Raw genomic sequence first — 22,778 nt, 5'->3', positions numbered from 1 at the left:
GCTGATGCCACCTGCAGTGTGTGTACTGATAATGAAGAAAAGTGCTGCTCTGCCCCATCACTTGCCATCTCAGGATCTTGTTAATTACCACTGCTCAAGAAGCTTCTTTGTGCAGTAAATTATTGATGAAAGCAGTTCTATGAAAATTGGAAATTTTTGCATGTCATTCTCCTGAATGACTAACAGCATGTGGAACATTTGCAGCAAATGCTGTCTCTCCCTGATCTGAAGAATGGGAGCGGAAAATAGACAAAAGCATTTTCCTTGGGTGACTGCAAAGGTACAGAAAATATTTTGCTTCTCTGTGATCATATTTGATTTTCCTAGGAGCTATGTTCATATTAAGGAGTGACTGAGCACTGGAACAGATTGCCCAAAGGGGTTGTGGATTCTCCCTCACTGGAAATATTCAAGAACCATCTGGATGCAATCCTGTGCCATGTGCTCCAGGATGACCCTGCTTGAGCAGGGAGGCTGGACCAGACGCCCCAATGTGGTCCCTTCCAGCCTCACCCATTCTGTGTTTCTGTGAGTGTAGTGAGCTCCCAGCAGCTATCAGGAGACACTCAGCTTGAAATGAGGAGATAGCAGTGAATTAAATATAGGATGCTTCCTTCAAAACATTGTATCCTCATTGTCTTATTTTGGGAGTATGTATAAATGGGATCTTGCTTGCATAAATATAGTACATTTATTTAAGAAAATAATCAGAAAGGAAAAGAAGCTGATTAATCCAGAGCTGCCCCTTCTAGAAGCACAAACTCCAGGCACTGGGGCAATGTACTGCACAGCATCACTGTGGATGTGACTAGCAGTATCATGGGTGACTTTTGTCTTTAACACTTGCTTTCTTCTGTTACTTTGCAACTTTGGACAAAAAATTACTCTTGAAGTATTTCAGAGGCTGAATTCTGTATTTCAGGTATGGGTTTGCCAGCCAAATGATTACCTCTATTAGAGCATGAGAACAAATGCCCAGAATGGGCCAAGGAGGGAAGGAGAAAACAGTTGTCAAAAGGGAAAGTTCTGCTCTGTTGGAGCAGGACGCCTTCCTGCAGAAGGGCAGGAGTAGGTTGGGCAGGAGTAGGTTGGGCAACCTACACGAAGCAGGCTGCAATGCTGCCAAAGAGGCAGTGCTATTCCTTTGCTCACCCTCCAAACTGCAATTAGGTAGCTAAACGGATCCCTTTTCCCTTTTCACAAGTGAAAAGCTGGAGCTGTGCTGGGAGAATCCCACATGGCTGTGGGTGTGGGAGGGAGCAGGGGTGATCAAAACCTCTGCCTGTGCTCCCAGCTATGCCCCAGCTCGGGATGCTGATCCAGCATGGGAATTTTGGCAAAAATGTAAAGAGCAAGGCTTTAGTTTGGCAAAATGCTTGCTGTGGAGTCCTGGGGATAGTGCTGTGACCCTTTAAATAGACAGCCCTGGTTTCTGGGTGATCTGACATGATCACATCTCTCGGAGCTGGCGCATGGAGCTGTGGCTCAGCCTGCCCTGAGGGCCACGAGGGACAGCAAAGACAGGAGGAGACCAGGGCTGGTGACAGGAGGTGACACCGCCTGGGCAGAGGGCAGGACGGGGAGAAGAGCATGCAGTGCTCACCCAGTTTCTCCACTTCTTCCATGGAAATTGCTCTGTGGACTGGACTCTGCAACAGGCTGGGCCTCAGGAAGGAGAAACGAGTGGAAATGAGGAGCTGAATGGGGAAAAAGTGGAACAGAGAGATGAGAGAAAGGAGCAAGCCCAAGGAGCCAGGGAGGAGGAAGAGTCAGAAACCAGACAAGAGAATGCAAGAAGGAAGAAAATCAGCCCAAATCAGAAAGCAAGCTTCAGAAGTGTCAGAAGAGTGGAAAAGTGAACAAGTTGGCCACTTTCAGGTTAGAGTATCCTGACAAGGACATTTGCACATGTCAAAGGGGTGTGGGGGCTGCAGCAGGAGCACTGCTCTGCACTTCCAGGTGCTTGGGGACATGTCCCACCTGCCAACCACTGCTCAAAAGCTGCTCTCAAGTCCCAGGAGGGGCTTTCTGGATATCCAGGAAAAATTGTCCCACTCTCGTGTACACAACTGCACCTGACACCTTTAAAGCACTTTACCATACTAACACAGACTTTTCACAAGCTGCAAACTATGCTTTTCTCAACAATGTTATTTCTAAGGAGCCTGAAGCTACCATAATTTATTTTGTACTGCAGAAAAAGCCCTTGGATTCTTTCCTGGCTTTTGTTTTCCTTCATTATTAAACAATAATTATACCATTGTATCCAGATGTCTAGAAAAGTAGCCAAATAGGTTTTCATTTTATTTAATGGTATAGCAAGGATAAAAGAAGAAGGGAATTAAGCCCAACTGCCATGATCTGCTGGAGTCAGGTGAGAGGATGCTTCCCAAGATCCTAAGATAATACAAAGCTGGAATTTATCAACTACTGGAATAATGAACTCATGATGGGTTTAATAAAATTATTGTATTTCTAGAGAAAATTATTCAGAACTGCAAGCTCACACTAACACACTCATTTATGAATGATCCTTAAGCAAACACAAAATAACCTTTCTCAGTAATGTGTCTTCCACTCCCAGGAGCTGAAAAAAAAGGCTATAGGTCAGTGCCTGTGGAGAAGTTCAAGTGGGTAATAAAGAAGTGCATGAGTTCACATAGCAGTGTCCATGAACTACAATTTTTAAAAGCCTAAAAAGCAGGACTGCTTTTGGCTAAAGTGTAATTCTGTTCTATAGACTTAATCCTGAGAACAGGAGATCCTTCAAAAGCAGTTGGAGATGTTGATAATATTGGAGACACTGAATTGCCCAGAATACTCTGAAACCCAGAATATTTATAAATATTAAATTTTGAAAATTTAAAAACATGGAAAAGCTATATTTTTAACACACATTTCCTCTCCATGCCAAGAGTGGTTACTTGTTTATGGTTATAGAATGTGGGAGTGGGAGTGTGTTTGCCTTAAGTTAAAACTATAGGTAACTCTGCAAACAGTATTACAAAATTGGGCTACATTCATATTTGCTTTGTCATGACAGAGATGATATTTTAATGTAATATGAACCCAAATCTGATGTATCTTGGGGAAAAAATTAATTTCTAAAATTCTGATACTTGTCCAGAAATCAGCATGAAGACAAAGACTGTGAAACCATACTATTTCCAGCTGAGTAAAAATCTGCTGTGAAAATAAAGCATTCTAATTCAATTACTCTTCACATAATATCTGTGCCATAGTTGTATACACACTTATCAGAGTCATAAGGAAGTTAAAAAACTTTTCATGGAAAAGTCTGCATTGCAACAATTGTGTGTGTGTGTGTGGGGGGGGGGGGGGATAGCTTTGGGGTCTTGTAATTTGTTTTTTCTCACTTGGAGGACAAGTCTTTCAAGCAAAAGTAGGAACTAGAGCTGCAGCCTTGGAAGTTAGAGACTTTAATGAATAATAGGATTTTAGTAAAGGTCTGCAATATATTAAAGAGAGGAAGTATAACATGAGATTCAAAATTCACATTAAAATTATCCTGTAATATGAATTTTTTCATTCTATTTTAGACAAGATATTGCTTGGGTTTTGTACAAATTGAGCAATATATTTGGAAAATTATCCTTATTTCCTGATCCTGCTCAAACTGGCCCAAAGGCAGGATCCACATCACTGTCCCTGCTTCTTTCCCTGTGCAGCAATAATCACTTGCTGGACACTCTTCTAAAAACCACAGGAGCCTTACCATGACACTCCCAAATGCAGCCATGCATTGTGAAGACCTGAGGCAGGGGTCAGCCCCACTGCCAGAAAAGGGTGCTGTGGAATAATTGATTTGTCCATGCCATAAGTGACGAGCAGGATGCTGATCCCAGGTGGATTTGATGTCTCTTCCTTCTCCATTGTATCTAATGGGATGCTGCTGTGCTGCACTCGGCCTGGTGAGGGTCACATTCTGTTTGCCTTCCCTCTCTGCAAGGTGTTTGGGCTGTCCCCTCGGCTGCATGAGAGGACAGCCACATACGAGACCTGAGGTGGCAGCAGCGCCTTGTCTGCTCATGGAGCATGGGGGTGGCAACTCCTCATGTGCTTTTTTTAGGAGGCTGTCAAGGAGAGGATTGCATTTTCAATTGAGAAATTGCATTTTCATGGGGGCACTGGCATTGTGCCAGTGTCAAACCATGACAGAAGCCAAAGTGGGTGTTGAATCTCACTGTTTCACAGTGCAGCAAACTCCTTCTGGGAAGGGAGCAAGTGGTTTGTGCTTGCACTATTGGATCCCCCTGGCCTTGATATCAATTCAAGTCTTATGTGATGCTCCTCCACGATATGTTGTTGGATGCATGAAGCTGTATTGTTAAATAGGTCACTTTGTCTCTCTCCATTATAATCCTAATTTTATCACTCTACTCACATTATGTGCTTGGGTGTTTATTGACCCTGAAGTCAGACATAAATGGTAGCGTATGGCTGCATCCTGCCCTTGATGTGAGTGAACGTGAAATGCAGCTAATGCCTTTTGAGGGCCTGCCTCCAAAATATTTGGCATTAAGGCAGGTTCAGTACAAATGGGAGGTGATACTGATTGACAATACCAGTTTCCTCATGCCTAGCCATTCCCTGCTTTATGCTGGCAATGGAGGAAAATGTTTTACCTCTCCCAGAGAAAGGCATTTTGCCTTCTGCTGTGAGAATTGGAGGCCATTTGCCTGAGGAGAGAAGTGGGTAAGTGGGTTTTCTTTCAAATGACAAAAAACAGGGTTGGACTCAATGCAAGAAAATGTCCCTGTTAACTACCATGTGGTATACCAAACAGCCTGCTGTTGCAATAAAATATTTATAACTAATCATTTTGTTAAATGAAACATGTACTTTATGACACCCTTTATAATTAACAAGCCATGTTCCAGCTGATTTTGCACATGATGTTTCACGGTTTATTACCAGGTACTATGAGGAGACATAATAAGTACCTACAAATAACTGTCCATATTAAGATGTAGTATTGAAAAGAGAAGCAATTAAGCTCCTGGGAAGTTTAGTGTTATTTGTTTGTAAACAAGTGTAAGGATAGGACCTTTGCCAACCAAAAGAGTGGGTTAGTGGGATGATAAAGCAATAAACCTTGCAGTGCGTGAACATGTTGGGGTGGAGCTACAGTCAGGGAGTAATGAGGGTGCTTTAGCAGAGACTTTAATGAAGCTGGATTTTGCTGAGACTTTAATGAAGCTGGATTTTGCTGACAAATAGTGCTTAAAGATACTGGTATGGTTAAGCTGTATTTAATGATGCCTTCGATGTCCTGAGTGTTGGGATTAACACTGAAATAATGGCTTATGATCTCAGTAAGACATTCTCAGTGGACTTTGGTCACATGAACAGATTCAACATTCACCACTAAATTCTCTAATTTGCAGATTAAAGACTAAAGTAAGAGGCTTGAGGGTGTTGTGCTGAAGAGAAACCTCAAACACCTGTCATTCATATTGCCCTCAACAATATGAATGTTGTACAACATCTGTTGTACAACAGATGTTGTAGATACAAGGAACTCAGAGAGATTCATTTTAATCAAACCAGAGAGCAGCTATGTTGCTGACTTGACCACAGACAGCTTGAATACAGACAGCTAAGTCATGTTCTAAATTTTCCTGCTGTGCAAGCACGGGACAACAACTGCCACCATTTTCCATGGCTGCTTGTCAGGACAAACCTAGCTGGGTGTGCAGCACTCAGGCTGAGCAAGACAGAGAAAGCCTGGTCTGGTGCACTTGAGCAAGCCTTTCTCCATCAGTGCTTCCCAGCACATACCCCAGCACTCCCTGGGGAGGGATGGAGTGGGGAATACCCCTCTGATATACACAGATGCCCTTCATCTCTCCTGAGCTGCTGCTTGCTGGCCCGGCTGGCACATGCTACCCCCGTGGCAGGGGGACAAGGCACCTCACCCCAGAGGGGCACCACTGCCACTCAGGTCAAGCCAAGGGACAGGCAGGGACTCGGCATGCTCACTGCCAGGCACGTGCCATGGTCCTGGGCCCCAGCGCTGCAGGACTGGGCCTTCCTGTGAATTAACAAGAAATGTGACATCTTCTGTCTTGCTCTGAATATAAAGGCTGAGGCTGGCTCTGTTGGTTATTTGGAAACTGGCAGTCCTCATATATTTTTACTTTTATTGATGCTCTGGGTTCAACTTCTGCAAATTGCTGAGAAGTTTTGCCAAACCAGTGGCAAAACTTCAGCTCTCACTGGCTTAATTGTTGATCCTTTGGTAACAAACATCTATAATGCGAATTCACCAGCTGCAAAATGCTGCCCCACTCTATTTGTGCCAAATCCCCACATCCTTATTTGAGATCAGGAACCGAGAGGGCTGAACAAGTCTATATATATTATTTTCCTACAAAACATTTCCTGGCTATTTCTTTTTTTTAAGGCTGTGTCAATATTTGGCTCATGTTCTCTGCAGGGATAAGAATTTGTGTTTCAAATACAATGCAAAGACAGGTGAAAAGTTAAGGCTCAATTCGAATGCTGACAAAATTATTGTGAATTTTCTCTTCATTTAACTTTCTTATCTTTGTTCTATTTTACCGTGGTCTGTCTGTAGGATTACTGATATTCCCTGGGCAGTCTTTCTCTGGTTAGGTATACCCATCCTGGTTGGGTTTTTTGATGTCGTTGGATCAGTTTCTTTGAATTTGCGCTAAAACTGGAGGCAGAAGGGCTGAAGAGACAAGAAGCTGGATGAAAAACTCCTGTTTTTTTCTTTCATGCTGAAGCCAGCAGATGGTGCTTACTGCCTTTGCACATTTCTTGGAGAAACCCTACATTATCTGTCAGTTCATTTTGGTATTTACCAGAGAACAGCAATAAGCTCACAGCTACTTGTCACTTCTCAGAGAGATGAAGAATTGGGTTCTGAAAGAAAGACACATCTCCCACAATGTTGAGAGCTTTAGAATTTCAACTCCCTACGACTTTGGATGTTTTTACAAACTGTTTTCTCAAAATTATGCTTTGCTGCTACCACAATAATTGGTGCCATTTGTGTTGTTGTTGGGAGTTTTCTCTCCTTAAAATTGGAAAGAGTGAGGAAGACAGCGAGTCAGATCATGTCCTTGGATGGGCTTTAAAGTGGAGCTTACAGAAGTAGGCTATAAGGGACAGATTGTGCCTCTGGTATGGAGTAGCTGAGGCCCAGGGGAGCCAGTTCAGGTTGGGATGATTTGCAGGGAATACTGAGCAGCAAGTGCTTCCAGGAGGGATGCTCTGAGACCTCTTCGGCCCAGAGAAAATGGGTAATAAGCTCTCAGAAAAGCATCTTCCAACCCATCCCCTGCACTGATAAAGAAGCACTACCTATCCTCACTGATGAGTGTAGAAAGTTGCCGTGTTCCCATGTGTGCTTTGGGAGACTTCTGCACCCTGAATAATTTCCCAGAACAGCTATAGCTGTTCTCTCTCCCAGTGTGACTGATATCTTCTGAAAGGTGCAGAGAGATTGAGTTACATGGTTTAGAAAAACGCCATAAACAGAGGTGCTCTCTCATGTGGTGATAGTGTGAGCAGCAGTGCTGAGGATAAAAGGCTCAGTAACACATTTACACTAATTTCTTCTGTGCAACTTGTACATTTTATTAACCTATATATTTCCTTTCTATGGACACAAATCAAAACAGGAACTTACCTGGCAGACTGCATCTTTCTGTAAGCATCTTTTATTCAACATTAATCTCATTCTCTTCCTTGTAGCTGAATCATTATGTCTACATTAAAGCAGTAATTTATACTTCCAGGCACAAGTCAACAACCTTAGTAATCGGTATCAAATTTGCTTAAGTTTAAAACCAGTAGGAATTTCTTTCAAGATAATATGTGTCCAATTTCTCCTTGCTTCCAGCCCCAGCTCAGTGTCTGTGAGTGCCATCTGCATTTCTAGGCGCAGCCTCAGGTTTAAACTTTTCATTTGATGATGCAAGCTGAAGAAGTATTCTCTTTTTTACTTTCTTTTTTATTATGGATTACCTGATGTAAAAACACAGCTAGGTTTTCTACTGGGAGGGCAATCTCCAAACCCAGCAAAGCTTATTAGAAGAGGCAGCAATTTGACAGCTGGGCTGGATGAATTTTCTGACCACTTTTACCAGTTTTGGCAGCTAACCCCAGAGAGTGAGAGCTTCAGGGAAGCTGTGCTGCTCAGTGCTCTACTCTTTTGGTCCTTGGGTTTTCTCCAAACTAATTTTTTCCTCCCTATCTGCATGTTTACACTGGAAACTTGGTGAAATTACAGAAATATTGGTGTTTTCCTGAGGTTCCTAGTTCTTTTTACCTCAATGACAATAATTAATATAAAATATTAAAATCTCTGATTATTAATATCTTTATGATTTGATCAAATCAATGAAATTGGCTAGTGTGAATTCAGGATTTTCTAAATAATACAGGAGAAGTGTATGGCTAGGCTTAGGCAAAGGAACCAGGCAGGGTCTAGCCCCTTGTGAATCCTTACTGTGGATTTGTTGTGTTTCAAATACCTGGAACTGATATCCATGGCTTTAACAAAAAACAAATTCTTGGGTTTTCATCTGTGTCCAGGATTGCTGAGCACCTGCCCTTCATACTAACATTCTATCACTGTCTGAAAAAATTAATATTGGAAGCAAATAACAAGTGGTTACTGTGGTATTATAAAGCTGCTACTCAATCTGTGTTTTATATCATGTGCAGACTGACCCACCTTGGTCCTTAAATAACCTATCTTCAAGAAAAAGGCTTGCATAATCAGGTTTTTTCTGTCCTACTTTTGGCAGAAGGTGTTGTTAGCAAAGGCAAAAAGTGTTCAGCAAATCCACGGCCCCACATCAGCAAAGCACAGGCAGCTCCTGAGCACTGAGCTCTGTAGGAGATGTGAAAATGGCCTTCCTTGCTTTGATGCACTGGAGACATAGAAAGGTCTCTCAAATATGCTTTGCCCCTAAATAAATCAGTTGCAGAGTTCTTATTGATTTCAATGAGGGAAAGACCCCAACCCCACTGTTTATGGGTAAGTAAATTTATTTCACAGATATAGAGGTCAGTGCTCACAGAGCTTTGCAATATGAAGCACTGAGCACCTCTAGCACCACGGTGAGGTCGGTGCTGCCTTGCTGTGGTGTTCTTTATCACTCAGCCCAGACCTTCCCCCATCCAGGCTGTCTTCATCTGCCCACAGGAACAAAATAAGAGGAATCACGTTTCCTCCAGGTCACCTTGGGTTTCCATAGTGACTATTTGAATGTGATTGTCTTATCAATCAGAACCTTCTTTGCTCTCATAAGCAACTATAAAATCTCCTCTGGTTTCTATAGCAACCATCTTTAAACCCATATATTTATTTTCTCTAGGCTTAGCTGAATTGTTGGAAATTGTGCAAATTAACTGCTGGTGCAATATTTCTTATATTTTTTTCCCTTAAGCTATCCTTTACTGTCATCCAGAAAAACAATTATGATAAGGCTACTGTCCTTATATTTCAGTTACTGAGAGACCCTCTTTGCTGACTAACCACATGAACAATGCTTCTTAAAAATCATGGGTTTAATGAGGAGCATGGTAAACCCAAAACCCCTGAGAGTTCAGTCTTTCCCTTCCCAATTCAGGCCCCTGTGCCTTTCCATGCCCATGCACTCAGCACAAGAAAATGGTGCTGTTTTGATACCCTAAATCTCTTCTTGAAATAATATGCAATAATAGCACCTTCCCTTCAGTAAGCTTGAAGCAAACTACACTTGTTACTTAACGCGCCCTGTGAATTACTTAAATATTATTGTTGTTGCAGAACAATGTGCACAAGGTTAATGGTCCATTTACACTCCAAAACCAATAAATGTCAAGAAGTTTATGGAGTTTTTCAACCTAAATGTGGTACCTGGAGATAAGGCTGATGCCACATTGCCTATGGTTTCCTTTCATCATCAGGCAGCAGGTTCACATGAAGTTTTCTATAGAACTGAGACTGGCACAGTCACAACTACACTTTTACTTCATGATCTGGCCATGAACACCCATTGCTCTCAAAGTTCATCTTCCTGATGCCATGGTTTATCTTGGCAGGAAGCTAAATGCCATACAGCCACTCTCACATTCTCCCCCACTGCTCAGCCAGGGGGATAGGGGTGTGAAAAAAAGTAAAATTCATGGCTTGAGATAAAGACGTTTAATAGAACAGAAAAGGAAGTGATAACAGTAACAGTAATTATAATAGCAATAATAATAATAATTAATATAATATACAAAACAAGTGATGCACGATACACTTACTCACCACCCACAAGAAATCAAGGTTATAATGTGCCTAATTCAAGGTTATAAAGTTATTAATAGATAATTATACTGCAGTGTTTTCTGGAATCCTGTTGGTAGCAGGAAGTTGCAGACATACCATATCAGCTTCTGTGCAACTTCCAGGTTACAGGGCAAGAGAGGCTCTCAGCTCCATCTGTGGCACTGCTGTCTAGCTGTCCTGGGCTTTTCTTTCTCCTCTTTCTCTGTAGAAGGAAAACGATTTTGATTTTGGCATGAGATGAGAGAGTTGTTTGTTTTTTCTCTTAATTTCCAGCTTTTCTCTAGAAGGGTTTGGTCCCTACAGTGTCTCCATCTGCTCCCCCTTTCCCAGAGCTGCTGGGTTGCTGGCAGAAGGCAAGTTTGTGCCTGTTCTGCATGTGCAGAGACACCAACAAAGCTGCAAGTAGTTCACCTTGCTTCTTAGGAAAACACTCACCAATTAAACTGAAGAAGTTCAAGAAAAGATGAAAAAAGAGCCAGGAAGCTGGGGCTGTGGTCACATATTAGGTAAGGACAAAAGAGTTTTGTGCCAGCTGATAGGAAACTCAGTAACTGAAATCCTATGGGTATGAGAGGAGGAATACATCGAAATAATAAAAAGGAGAGGAGTTAACTACTTCTAAAATTAAAAGGAGGACTGTGTAGTGACTCAGGATCACACTGCTGAATTCACAAAAGGTGGTTGTTACTGCAGGGGCTTGGGCCCCTGCAGCTGCCTGGCTGTGCTCAGGGTTTCCAGGCTTTTCCAGGGTGGACCATTGGTGGTCATGGTGCTGCGCTGCAGATGAAGGAGAGGAAGGAGAAATGGGATGCCTTGAGGCTGGCTGTGAGATCTCCTCCAAGGAGAGCTCTAGAGGACCAGACTGTTTTTAGAACCCCCAAGGAACTAAAAGCATGTGTGCTCAGTAGGGATTGTGACCTTCTTGTGACAGGAGGAGGGCACTGGGCTGCCTGACTTGCCGGGCATGGGGCTGTGGTGTGCCAGCACAGAGCTGGGGGCAGAGCTGTGGTGGCCTGGCTGCCAGCGCAGGGATGGAGACACTGTGAGCTCAGGGCCATGGCTCTGTTGCACTGCTTCAGACACTCCTTTGCTCTCAACACAGCAATGCCTCTGCTCATACAAACACCAGAGTGAAATCACACCTATAAAGAAATGTTTTGCAGAAACACAGGGTTTTTTTCAGTGTGAGCTTGCCTGGAGCTCTTCCTCATCCTTAATCTTTTAATCCCACAGCATTTTTTTTCCACACAGGTGCCCCCCACAGGTGCACAGGGCTTTTAGCTCTCTGCAGGGTCCTGCAGCACTGCTGCAGCTGCCAAGGCACTTGCAAACCTGGTTACAAATCTGCTGGGTCCCAATCAGAGTGGGGATGCCAGGAGCCCAGATGTCTTTGGGTTTGCAGGGGAGATGGCTGCAGGCAGAGATGGGGCATAAGGAAGCCACAGAACACTACTCAAGAGCTGCTTCCTTCAGGCAGACACTTGCAGTGCCTCTGCCTTCCTTCACTGAAGGGTCGCTTCTGCTGGCTAAACCTTCTTGAGGAAAGCGTCACAACTTAAAACACAAGTGTTGAGAGACTTGGGACCATTACTAGACTTTGTATGGTAAGAAACTCACAAGTTTATATAAGAGCTGTCTAATATTCAGCCAATGTGCAGGCATGTTCAGAAGCCGTACAGTACCAAATTTTACCATCACACATCTGAAGATACTAAAATCATATAGCCATAGAATGATTATAGAAAATACTATTTATGTCCACTGTTGAGGTCTGTAAAAGCTACAACAACCTGTTTCTTTCTATGCAGATTTCCTGAAATTGCCTAATATCTGAATGTGTAACTCATATATAATTTGTAAAAAAATAAGCACATGCCCATTGCTGGCAGTAGATGAGCATTTACAGATCTGAAGTCAAATACTTTAGAACTGGGAGATGCTGAAGTGATCATTGCAGTTTTATCTTGTAAATGCTCCAAAGAACAGAGTGTTTCTTGCTACACTTCCCACCTCCTTCCCCAGGCAGGCTGAGCTTTTCTTCCTTCTCTTTTCTCTGTGGACTTCCAGAGCTGCTGGCTTTCAGCTTGCACAAGGACAAGCAGACATGAGCTCTGTGCTTGCTTTTATGCATTTGGCATGCAACTCCTTTGTGTTACTGTGGATACATTTGCTTTTCACTTCCTAAAAGTGAGGAAAAGGGGCAGCTGGGGAGAAGGGGTGAGAGAGGGTGTTTTTGCATTGTGGTTTTCCCCTGAAGCCTGTGGTTGGGCGGTGCAAGGCCTGCACAAGCACAACTCAAAAATGACAGCAGGAGTGCCATATCAGGGGCAGATAAGAACCATGCTGCTTGCAAGGACTAAAAGCCTCATTGCCCTTATCTCAGTTTTTAGAGCCACTGAAGCCTCGTGTCTTTCTTTCTCCTGTTTGCTTAATGTATTGAGAAACTGATGCTGAGTAGCTACACGTGTTCCTGTCTTCCCTGGGGCATGTACAGCATGGCCTGCAGTCCCTCCCTCCCTCTCTGCTTCTCTCCCCCTCTCCCTCAGGAGCGTGGGGAGCACAGGCTGTGCTTATTTAACACCCCACTCTCTAGCTGCACATCCCAGGCATCTTCTCAGCAGCTGCCCCCAGGAACATGACTCTGTTATTTATGCTGCTCCCACTCCCACCGCGCTGTGTGGGTCCAGAGCCTGCTGTGGGTTTTCCCCTGGGTGATTGACTCAAGTGGCAATAAGACCCAGCAGCTGTGCTGGAGACTGCCACTGCAGTTTCCATCAGATTAACCCTGGAGGACTGCCAGTAGGATAGAGGGTCTGGCATGTTGCTCACTGAGCTCTCACATCCCTGCAAGGTGGCTTCAGCCCCATGCCTTGAGATGGCTTGACTTCCAGCCTTCCTCTGAAGCATCTGAGCAGCTCCCACAAAAATAGGAGCAATTTCTGTAGGAGGAACTGTAGAAAATCACTGGACTCAGATTTAAAATTAGCTAGCAACACCACTGTCTTCGTCCCTCATGGGAAGAGAGTTGGATGTGCTCTGAGCAGTCACAGAGTAGGTCTTGCAAATTATGGGATGGTTGTCCTCTCCTGTGATCACCAGTGTCCAGAGAGACACAGCCTGGGTCTGGGTAGCTGTCCACCCAGCAGTGCCTGCTTAAATCTAGCCTCTAGACAAACAGATCCAAGTTCCTACTCACCCTCTGGCCAGCCTTGTAGTACTGGTCAGGGACCAGAGAGCTGAGCAAAGGTGACATAAGGACACACCTTTTCCATGATGTTCAACAGAAAAGAAAGCCACAGCATGAAAGTGGGGACAAGGACGAGAATTTCAGCAGAACCTTAGAAATACCATTTGAAGTCTAAACTTTCTTTCATTTTTTTTAACTTTTATTTAAAGACATCTGAAGTGTGGGATTTTGAAATAAGAAAGCAGTTATTTGAGCATCCGGATGATCACAGAGAGGCAGGAATCACCTGTTTGACTTGATAGCAGTGGATGAAGCTACATTTCCTTTTATATTGGTTACACCTCTGTAGGCACTATAGCTGGTGCCTGCAGCAGAGAAGGCTGTGTTTGCATCCTGTGCTAGGCTGGATGCAGGAGGCAGAGATGGAGGCCTGGAGAGAGGGGGTTACAACAACAGGCATTGTCTGAGTGCTCTGAAGAGGGGCAAGCAGTTAGCAAATTTCTGGAAAACTCAAAATCACTTAAAGGACATAAATGAGAGTGAATTGGGCTTTTCTTTTTCTTGCAGAATGAAAGTGTGATGAGATCAGTGACTGCACCTATGAAGAGGCGAACAGGAGAAAGTTTTCCCTGACATTGTGTAAATCTTGTCCCAGGGTCGGATGCATCTGGTGGGAGTTTATACTGCAAGTAACTGTGCCTCTCTGTGGGAGGTTCCTCTCCTGAGACATTCCTGAGGGATTAGTCAGATTTGTATGCCTCAGAAAGAAATGTGTACTACGGCTTCTGGAAAGAAAAGAACAGAAATAGACTCAAGCAGAGCTGTGGTGCAGCAGAGGGAGCTGCCCAGCCTGGCCAAGCAGGCTGAGGCTGCCCATGGCTGCCTCTGCCCACCCACAGAGCATGTGCAAGTCAGACACAGCTCTAAAAAATCAATTGTCTGTGCTGTCTGAAAGAAAACAAAACTGGGGCTTGAAGATGGGGATGAGGGTGGGAAGTAAGTTTGCAGACAGCACCAAGCTGGGCAGGAGTGTTGATCAGCTGGAGAGCAGGAAGGCTGTACAGAGAAGTCTGGACAGGCTGGATCAAAAGGCTGAGGCCAATAGCCTGAAATTCAAAGAGTTTGGTCCTGCATTTGGGTACAACAACCCCATGCAGCACTACAGGCTGGGGGCAGCATGGCTGGGAATTTGCCAGGTGGAAAAGGATCTGGAGGCGCTGGTCAACAGCTGGACATGATCCAGGTGGCCCAGAATGGCAATGGCATCCTGGCCTGGATCAGCAATAGTGGCCAGCAGGACCAGGGCAATGGTGGTGCCCCTAGACTTGGCACAGTGGGTCCATACCTCAATTTTTGTGCTCAGTTCTGGGCCCCTCACTACAAGGAGGACATTGAGGGGCTGGAGCGTGTCCAAAGAACGGCAAAGAACTGAGGAAGGGTCTGGAGCACAAGGCTCATGGAGACCTGCTGAGGAAGCGTGGGGTGTTTAGCCTGGAGAAAAGGAGGCTCAAGGAAGACCTTATCACTCTCTGCAATTCCTTGAAATGAGGGTATAGCCAGGTGGGGGTTGGTTTCTTCTCCCAGATAACAAGTGACAGGACAAGAGGAAATGGCCTCAAATTGCACATGGGGCATTTCAGATTGAATATGAGGAAAGATTTCTTCAGTGAAAGAGTGGTCAGGCATTGGAACAGGCTGCCCAGGGAAGTAGTGGAACCACCATCTCTGGAAGTGTTCAAAAAACAGGTAGATGTGGCATCTGGGGACATGGTTTAGTGGTAAGCACAGTATTGCTGGGCTAACAGTTGGACTCAATGATCTTACAGGTCTCTTCCAACCTTAACATTTCTATGATTCTATACATTTAAGTGGAAAGTTCTACTTTCCAAAATCCAAACTTTCTTTGTTTCCTTTTTCTGTTTTCCTTTAAAGACAGCTGAAATGGCACTTTTTAGTCTTGCATAGTCCAGTTGGGCTAAGCAGAGGACCAAGTGCATCAATAAAAGGTTCTGTAGCTTCTGAGAGGAGCACTAATTCCAGAATGGAAAATTATTACTATTCCATCCCTTTAGAGACCAATGGGTAAATTTGATCATATTTGAGTATTTGAACTAACAATGTGTAAGTACCACATCTCTTTCTACTTTCAGAAAAGTATGTTGGTAAATCAAAGACATCCAGAGTCCTGTCCTGAATGTTTTTCTGGGTGGATGTTGGGTGGGAATAAATGTGTACTTTCTAAATAGAAAGAAAGATATGATCTATTAGCATAAAATTATGTGAAATTGCTTTAAATGAAAACACAAACTTTGTCTTTAGAGCTCAGTAAAAAATAAAATAGATCAAAAATCTACCACCACTTGCTGGCTTTTTTGGCTGGAAACCAAAAGTGTGCCCAAGATACACAAAAGTTTCAGGGATCTTTCCTCAGGGTAGGTGGTGTTAAACTGTCCATCTGTCCTCTCTGCCCCACTGAGAAGCCACCCAGTTGCTGTGGGCTGACTTTGGAACATGGAAGCAATTTTATTGAGGTCTGCTTGACTAATTGGCCCAGAGAGCTGGGTGTGTCTGTACATTCTCGCAGAAACACCATGAGGTTTTATTGTCCTCTGAATGCAGACTTGTGGACAAGGATTTGCAGATGAGGTCCATTCATGCTCAGAAATCTCAGCCCTTCGGCAGAACAACATGGTAAAGATCCACCTTGGGTCAGTATTTCAAGTGTATTATTTAATTAGAGAAGTAAGTTATTGTGTAGGGGGTAAGGCAGCATGGCACAACAGATAAAAACTTGGTTTTGATTTAATTCAGGAAAATGAGATTTTTGTCTTAAGATGTTAATTTAATCATAGTGTTGCATGATCCTCAGTCACTGCCTTTCATAAGGTCTAGGAGGAAAAGTCAGAGACAGAGACAGAAATAAACTTGGGAAGGGCCAGGCTGTTAAAACTGCATGGTTGTGAACTGAGATGTGAGGTGGAAATCAGGTGCCACCAAGCTTGGGGCTTGTTTATGTGTATGGTTTGATCAAGCTGAAAAACCTGCCAAAGAGTGAAACAGGAGGACAAATATTGTTTCTTTTGTGTTTCTTCTCTGCCTCCACCCAGCCTCACAGCTACAAAGGTGATATCCTTTGTGACAGTCACAGGTCACTCACTCTCCTTGCTTCACTTTGTTACAGAGGTTATGCTGTGGTTTGGATCTTGACTTCCACCTGCAGCTGCTATGGAATTCACACTCTTCTTCCCACTGACTGCACTGGTGGAAAAAGCAAGTGCTGCTTGGGAAAACAATAAATATCACCCAGCTTCCAACAACTTCTGCAAAACAAACATTGAGAAATATATTTAAGGTAGATTAAAATGGTTGGGTTTGACTTTTATGGGGTTGCTTCTCCCACATCTTACAAAACTTATTTGAAGTGTGTTTCTAAAGGAAAACAAAACTGGCTTTGTTCTGAAAATGCTTAAACAGCCTCTCTTAGAGGCTTGCTGGACTCTACAAAGGTTTTGCCCTGAAGTGAAATCTTAGTAAAATCCATTATTCAGAAGACTATTTTGCATTTGACTCAGGTTTTCTGGTGTAAAATCTTTCCAGCTTTCTTTGACCAGGCCTATTGAAAGCTGTCAGTGGTGATATCTGATGCCAGCAGTGGCCTTGTGAGGCTGTGAAGGGAGCTCTAAAAAGTGCTTATCAATGCATTACCACTTGCTTCAGAAAAAGAAAAAGATTTATTACTTTACCTTCAACACAGTAATGGGGACATCTTGCTGTGTCAACATGATGTGTTTTATTCATTTAACATCGTTTGTTAAAAAAAAGTAATTCTGAATGCTGCAAGTTGAGTAATTCTTATGTCTTTTCACACTTAAGCAGGCTTGCAGTGGACATGCAGGTTTTTTTATTTCTATTGCTTTCCAAGCTGTTGTCACAAGTGTCACCCAAGCACTATTTCTATAGGCTTCCATGGCTGGGTTGGGGTCTGGAGCAGTGAGTCTCATTTCCAGTGGGCCTCAAGGCAGGAGTTAACACTAGAATGTTGCCCATGTCCCAGCACGTGTTACACGTGTGTGCTGTATGTGGTACTTTCTTTAAAAAAAGACTATGCTTATGTGTTTCTTGAAAACTGTGAATTGTTTTGCAGTTTACAGTGATAATTATTCTTCCCTGTCCCTCTGCTTTTAATCCGTGAACATACAGATGCATATCATTGATTTTGCAGCATCTCAAAACAAATCTCTTCATTTCATGATAGTGCAACACAACTCTCCTGTGGGGCAAACTCTTCAGGATCTCTGGCACTGCCATGACACAGTGATCCAAGAGAGCTCTGATTTTTCCCTGATAATAGGACCTTCCTCTAACATTTTTTAGCTATTTTAAGGTTGAGGGTTTTTTCATCAAATATGGATATTTTTTAAACCTCTTCTTTTTATATATTGAAGTATTAAATTAAAAATATAATTTCTTAGAAGTCACACAGAGAATACTTGAGGTGAACAGTAAGACTGATAAAGGGAGTGTGCTAGGGAGCTCTAGTAAATAAACACCTTGTAAGCATGATGATCAGTGGAGGAAGGTTTAGGATCACTGCTTCTAACTCTAATTTCAGCCCCTGTGTGTTCCCCTTCCAACAGACTCACATTCTGCCATTACTGAGAAATGGTTTTGCCATCACCATTTGTTTTCCTGCAGGTTTCTTCTATTCCTGAAGCCTGCTTGGCTTCACACTCTCAGTGTGTGCACACCACGTAGAGCCAAGCTTGGCACTGTATGTGCAACTCTAAACAAACCACACATGAAAGGAAGGAGGAAAAGCATTTTCTCTCTGAAAAATTGCTGGTGACATGCATCCAACATTCTGGGGTTTGGTACAGGCTTCCACATGTGCATGTCCATTAAACAGCCTGTGCTGTGCTATCACAGACTGTAAATTGCTGATTAATCACACAGCCAGCCTGGATGTCCATCTCAGTCCGAGTTCAGCTTCTCCATGTGATTGATGGCAATGGATGTGTGCATGCTGAACAGCACCAAGTGTCACATCCTTGGGAATTCAGAGCAGGAGCCACCACAATGAATGTAGTGCAATGTGCTCTGACCTAGATAAAGTGTTTGAGGGGTTGTATGTATGTGTACACATTTGAGAAACACGATAAGAGAAAATAAGGATTTAAATGAGCAATGTCCTACTCTGTATAACAATAAACCAAACAAATCAAAATACCTTCTTCTCTTTTCTCCTCTTGTTCATTCTCACAAATCTGTCCTTGCTATTGCAGTGGCTTGTTTACAGCATAGCAAAGTTTGCCCCTGTGTAGCATTTCAAGTAAAGCAATTTAATGGCCCATTTGCTAAACGCTGACTAACCTACTTTGAATGCAGTGGGAGGTAAGGACTGAGCATAAGATCAGCAAGGATTTTGGCATAGCATCCCATGACACTCATTTCCTTGCAGTTTAGTGGGAGCTATTTACCCATGTGGGGCTGTTTCATGCTCTGCATGAAAACTATTTTAACATTTTGTTGCATTGAAACAGCATTACTGAGGCCCTTACTCAGTTTTCACTTGTCAGGCTTTGTGATTGGTCCTGCACAAGGCGTGGCCTCTTTGAGATGCCTTTCAACACATTCTTCTCTACTGACCTCTATTTGTGTATGACTGGGAATTGTATGGGATGTTACACATTCATTCCGTGATTTGCTCTAGATAGGAATCACAGGCAAGCACACACAAACAGTTATTTTGTAGGTATGGTCTTCCATAGCTCAGTTTGGGCTGGAAATACCCAAAAGCACACAGGCCTGTAGCCAGCTGCTTTTCAATGGCAAGGTGATTAAGTTACATAACTACCACCCCTCTGGCAGCATGGGAACTTCAGCTATGACCTAACAGCAGGCAGCACAAGGCAGTGATGCTGTCACAGCGCTCCTGGAAGGCACTTGAGGATCTCTGTGCTGTTCTGCTTCTGCTTTGATAGATCAGAGTTGATGTGCAAAGACAGAGTCCTGCTGTCCCTGCCTTTGGATGGCACAGCTCATCTCTGGAGTCTGCCTGGAGAACACAGGGGTAAGTGATGCTAAGGGCTAAGTGAGTGGCACACAGCAGGTGTACAGGGAAAGAAAACCTGCAGGAAGCCAGTGTGGCCTCTCCTCATCACCCTCCTGCTGGAGCCATAGGTAGGCGAGCCCATACAGCTTAGATTCATGGACTGCACTTAGCGTTTAGACCTGTACTTTTCTCATGTCTCTTCTGCTTTAGTTTCCATCTGTATTTTAAATCACTAGGGCCTCTTGGTGACAGGATGAGGTTTCTTCATTCCCCAGGGGATGCCTTTGGGCTTTTTCTATTTTTTCTATGCAACTTTCATTCTGAGGAGGAAATACATGGTCAACATTTTTTACTTCCTTTAGCCTGGATAACTATAGGCCAGATTATAAAACAATCCAAAATCTAAAATGTTATGAGGTTTTATTATGCCCACTATGCCTTTTTAATGATAACAAAACATGGAAATTTTATGCTAAAGTTCTGTTTTGTTCTATTCAGTTTTGTCTCCTTCACCACTTTTCAAAAGTCAGCTGAAAGCTCTCTGAATTAAAATTCACTGAAATCAATACCAGTTTGGGGGAATTGATCAAGGTCCATGGAATAAATAAACCCATCTCTCTTTTCGGAATATTTTTCAAGGAGCTGTGCTGGGTTTAATCACAGGGAGGCACCAAGCATAAATATATGCATGGAACACAAACGTTATCTGTACCAGACCAGCAGATACACTGACAATCAGATGCTCAGCTGTAACAACAAAGTTAAAAACTTCACTCAAATTTAGCAACTCACCTGCCAGTTCAGTAACTTCACTTTCAGAGTTTACCAGTACTCCTAATTCACATGAATAAAGAGTCAACTTGATAAATGAGAACTTTATTATAAATGATAGAAGTATATTTGGTATTCCAGAGAAATTATCTTATTTGGGCTCCATCATTTGCAACACATGCACCCTCAGGAAAGTCAAACATATAACAAAATGGGAGCAGTAAATAATAAAAAGAATATTTCCCAAAAGGGCAAGGTACCTGACCAAGAATTAAAATCTATCATTTAGACTTCACTAGTAGCCAGTCTATGTAGAGGAAGTCTGCCAAAACATGCTACATCAAACCTGTGTGAAAGAGGTTATACAATAGATAAATTTTAGGGTTTTACTCCTTTTTTATTTCTTATTTTGTCCTACCTTTTTTTGTGGTTCTAAGCTTTTCTTGGCTTAAAATTTCATGCAAAATAGTTTATCTGACTGTGCATAATCTCACAATTCTTCATTCCACTAAGGCTTTCAGAAAAAAAATGGCAAAGGAAAATACAACAGTTATGACGAGTCCTGTGTATTTTACATAAATTTTAGTTATCTAAGACTCAGAATTGGACAGAGTGAATTTTAGGCAATCTGATATGTGTTGTAAAAACCAAGTTAACTCACAAATCTGCTATGTTGGGAAAATAGGTGGTTAAGGAATACTTATATATGTAATTAAGCTTAATAATGATCCAAAAAGGCAATCCGATTAGGTCCATTTCGCACGTTTTCCCCTAATATGACCTTAAATATTTCTAGTGGGGCATTTGAGTTTTTTGTATACTTCACACATTTTCTGAATAATAAATAAAGGTTTGTATTTATAAGACACTTTTCTATGAAACTACTCCCAAGAATTTCAGAACACAGCTTGAGAAAGGCCGTGCCTCAAAAATAAAACTGTACTGAATACTGATGTAAATTCTCCCCTATTACCAATGTCACTAAAGCAAAACAGTTGTAAAGACTTGGGTAAAATTGAGAACTTTGAGAAACACATGATATGTGAACGCAACTATACACAGCACCAAAAATCCTTTATGAAAAGAATTGCAAAAGCTTGCTTTAGAGGAATCAAGCTATCTTTTTCTCTCCTTCCAAAAGGAGAGTCAAACTTTTGTGCAGTATTTAGTCAGTAAAACATTAAGGCCATTATATTCCTGTACCAGTGAGAGTAAACTGGCCAGTAAACTGTCTTGTGGCGCTGTTTTTGTGCTATGTTGCAGCATGAAGGGGACTGCCATCCTGAACCTCTGAACCTCCCTGTCACTGATACTGAGATCAAAGTGAAACTGGTACACAGGATTTCCATGTGTCTGGCAAAAGGTAAGTAGAAAGCAAAGTCATTAAACAGGGGCAAAGGGAGGGAAAGTAAAGTTGTATCACTGATCTATTCTTGTTTTCCTTCTTCCGCCCCTCAGGGTAAAGCACAAGCACTGTAAAGATTTGAATAAGTCACTTAAACAAAAGGCATTCATTACTTGCCACACCATTAGCTGATATGAAATAGCTAACGTTGCAGAAATTTGGAAAAAAAAAAAAAAATCCAACCCAGATTTATCTGTTCCCAGTGCAGACTTTTTATGAAAGTTCATTAGAGGAAAATTAGAGGGAAAATTCAGGACCTTCTATAGAGGTAACTCAATACGTGACAATCCATCAGGACAAGAAAACATGCTTTTTGTAGATTCAGGACTAGTTCTTCTGACAGAACTCTACTTCAAATGCCTCTACAAAATTTTCCACTGATTAAGCTAAGCTTTCTCCTAAGGCATCTTACTGATTTTGCAATGTAAGTCCATTTCCACTTCAGCAGTAATGCAAGCAAGCAGAAGTTTGTTAGTAAAAGTTAACCCTTGATGAAACCACTCCACTGGTATCAACACAGAACTACTTCTCCATACCTCAGACATGGTTTTGAAGTTTGGTCTGACTTGCTATCCCTTAGCACTAGGAAAAGGAAAGATCAAAATATTCCTATTGTTGCTAACTATACACCATCATCTAATGGATCAGCAGAAGTAAAGAACAGGCAGCTCAAAGCAGCCAGTAACAGTGATCTGCCTTTTGATAATGCAGTTATCAAATGGATTATATGTAGCCAATACAGTCAATGCAGAAAACTGGGCACTGCTGTGGGAAACTGCACACACTGCATTAGAGCTCCTGCCCCTGGCTGTGAGAAGACTCATGGAAGGCTCACACTAAAATCACCAACTAGAAGAAAAAGACTTGCCTCGGATAGGATTAGCTGGCCCTTGAAAGCACCAGTGCTCTCACCTGTACTCCCTCTTCAGTAGCTCCAGTGGCACCAGTTTATTTATCTTTTCTCCTTTACATTTTGTTGTTCCAGATGAAATACTGCTGCAGCCACAATAAACACTTATTGAAAAAACAAACTGAAACACTTTTT

This window comes from Lonchura striata, chromosome 2 (genome assembly GCF_046129695.1).
Source record: "Lonchura striata isolate bLonStr1 chromosome 2, bLonStr1.mat, whole genome shotgun sequence".
Lineage (NCBI taxonomy): Eukaryota > Metazoa > Chordata > Aves > Passeriformes > Estrildidae > Lonchura > Lonchura striata.
The sequence above is the reverse complement of the archived record's forward strand: the minus strand, read 5'-3'. Positions refer to the sequence as shown.